This window comes from Lactuca saligna, chromosome 7 (assembly GCF_052625555.1).
Source record: "Lactuca saligna cultivar CGN05327 chromosome 7, ASM5262555v1, whole genome shotgun sequence".
Classification (NCBI taxonomy): domain Eukaryota; kingdom Viridiplantae; phylum Streptophyta; class Magnoliopsida; order Asterales; family Asteraceae; genus Lactuca; species Lactuca saligna.
The window spans coordinates 151,814,678-151,818,074 of NC_136423.1; positions in this window are offsets into that span (position 1 = coordinate 151,814,678).

Sequence of the window (3,397 nt, forward strand, 5' to 3'; positions counted from 1 at the left end):
CGTCAGACCAAGACTAGGAGGGCCTGGTCAACGGGTCCTTTATGGCCGATGGTCGGAGAGACCTCGGTTCCTGCCCTAGTGTGGTCGTATCCCCTGCTGGTGACTCTATTTCCAAATTTCGTATGCCCAAGGGGGGCATGGGGCCACGGGGGCCCACACGATAAGTCGGTACTCTGGCTTTTCATGGATGGTTAATGACATCAGATTCGGCATTCGAGTCATCATCATCTCTGCCCTTGGGCTCTTCCTCCTCGAGGTCCACTTATTGACTTGGCGGGTTCACCGGCGAGTTCTGCTTCGTGTTCCTCCTGCGGTTCTTCCTCTGGATCGAGCCACCCTACTGTTCCTTGACTAGGGAGATAGGGTTTTCCTGACTAATGATACTTGTCTATAGCGTATTGCACGAAGGACTATGAATACCAGGATCAAATAGCATACCAATTACTCCTATAATCCTACAACTATTGCATAGATTTAGTTGGGGTTCCCTTTTTGGAGATTAAGGGGTATGTTTTTAGATTCCCTAATTATCACGATTTCTTCCAGACATGTGATGGTCCTACCTTGGAGGGAATGTAGTTGATCAGGCTACATCCGCTCCTTGATACAACCAAGAACAGTCCTGGATTAACCGAGATACTAGCATTATCTTGTTTGGTTCGGTGTTAGGTTCTCGTTCCTAATACAAGCAAGGGTGTTTTATTGTTATGTTTTACTTGTTTTGTTTAGAGTTATGTTAGTCCCTCTTTTGGTTTATAGTTGCATATCAATGTATGGTTAGATATGCTAGTTCACTATAAACAGAGCTCTGATACCAACCTGTCACACCCCGAACCAGATGGCGGAAACGTCCGGGGGCTGTTGTGACTCAATTGAATACCATCACAATGAATATACATGAAACATAACATCATACATCACCAAGCATTGGAATAATACAACTGGTAGCGTTTACATTTAGTACATTGTTCCCTAACATTACATGCCCAAAAAGTAGATTGTTCGGTACTAATTTAACAAGCAGCAAAACGTCACTGAGTACACTTATCCCTTCGACTTATCTGTTACCTGAGAATACAAGTATTTTGAAAAACATCAACATATGAAATGTTGGTGAGTTCATAAGTAATGTTTGAAATCCAATGTTTGTATCGTTTCGAAAACCACCAGAAAATCCGATATTTTCTGAAAATAGTATGGTAAAAAAAAATGTGTGGATCCGTAAGTATGCTTGTTTGTTTTCTATAGATGTAAGCGTACGAGTTGTAAAATTCGGCATGAAATTCGTAAATGTATTAGTTGAAAACCTTAGGAAAACCCGACGTTTTCCTATCACTTTGCTTTACTTAGTTTGTGTACCGTTGTTTCGTTGCGTTAGAGGAAACCGTTGAGCTCCGGAGGCATTGAGAATACAGTGGGTGGTGAAGTGTTGTGACGTGCGTTAATGAAAACGTCCAATCGACAACCTTACAAGCGATCCCTTAGGCGTCACTCGTAATTCTTCACACCACTCAATCCTCCCGGACTTGTGTAGTCCCACGACCGGAGGGAAGAAGAGAAGGTGCGAAACCCTCGGTATTTCCCCGCGTCGTTCAAGACCATTGCAATTGCGAAGGGCCCGAAGCCCAACCCGCAATCGTGAGTTACAGACTTTACTAGCAGCACTGAAGGACCCTTGGGGACCAACAACATGTTTGCCATTGAAAGTCCTTTTACGTTATGTCGGATCGGTAAAACCCAACACTTCGTAAGAGAGAGGTCTTCGGGCCTTAAGATCAGGTCATTGGGCTAGCTAGGCTCAACAAACAAGATTTTACACTTTTGGGGCCCAAAGATGGTGCGTAGACGTCTGTGCACACTCGCATGTATAGTGACTTCCCAATCGTTATTAGTTATGAATCGTAATGTCGTAATGTCATAGTGTTGTTGTGTTAGTAGTTTCGGATTGTTATTGGTTCGAGACCGAACCAATTCGTTTGACAACGACTTTTGGTATTGTAATGTATTGTATTTCGTCGATAGGCGAGGTACTAGTATTTCATCGTGTCGGGTTCGTGTTAGTTATTGTTTTGTTTGTTTTGGTATTGATTATTTACATGATTGAAATCTAAAACCCACTTTTGTAAAATGATGCTCTTGGCCCAATAAGCCAAAAATTTAGGATTAAGGCCCAATTTTTATAAGAATAACACTTTGGTCTCCATTTTGTTCAAAACTTGTTTTGATAACTATTTTATAGTGAAAACAACATTTTGAAATCCCTTATTGTCAAAAATAACATTCTTAACTTGAGTTATGTGAAAACGCATATTTTCTTATTTTTGAACTTTTTCGACCTAGTTGTTTGAAAATTTGTAGAAAAATCATCGTAACTCGAAAATTGGATCCGTAAACTATGAAAGTTTAGAAATCTTGTCTATTTTGTTCCAAAAATTTTTCATAATTTTTGATGGCTTCTAACAAGTGTGAAATTGTTCATCTTCACAGGTTGGTCCGAAATTATTTCAAATATGATAGGCAGTTTTGTAAAATTCGCCAAAAATTGTAGAAAAATCGTATGAAAACGTGCGAGTAGTCATTATAAAGGTATAAACCTGAACTTTATCCATGTAAAACAGTTTTGAAAAATACTTCCATTTGGATGGTCAAAACAGTCCGAGATTGGACCAAAACTTTCCTGTCAAGGGCTGTTTTGTGAGTTTAGCTTATAGATCTTTGAATACAACACTCATTTTTGCTATTTCAAGTGTACAAATCCCAGATCTAAAAGTTTAAATGCATTATATGTGATAAAACATACTTTTCTCATGATTCATATGGAGATCCTAGTAATACACTTCAAGTTTCTTAACATCTTTTTAGATTAGTGAAGGAATCAACACATAATCACCAAATGTTTCAAGAAAACACACATAGTCAAGCATAAATACATAGATCTACACATATGACTTGTATTCTCCCCCCAAAAACAAGTGAAAACAGAAATCAAGGGGGTATGAACTCACCTTGGGGTTTGGTTTGGTTTTGGTGAGAAGATGGAAGGAGAATTCGGCCTAGCTTGCTTTTTGATAGGAGTTTTCGAATTCAAGATGGATCTAAGAGTCATGATCCACGAAAATATGGTGTAAGAGGAGTGATTTTTGAAGAGATTAAGAAGCTAAACCATGGATCTAAGCAAAACTTACCAAAGATGATGATCTAGGTGAAGATCCTCTTGAAACTACACCAAAACTCGAGAATTTTGAGAGGAAATGTAGGAGAGTTCTTAAGAGACTTATTGTGAGAGTTTTAGAAAGTAAGCATAATGGTGAGGAGGCCTTATGGCCGTGAGTTTTGAAGAGGGGAGAGGGAGAGAGAAGGATTGCCTAGTTATATGAGATATCACCTTGTTATATGT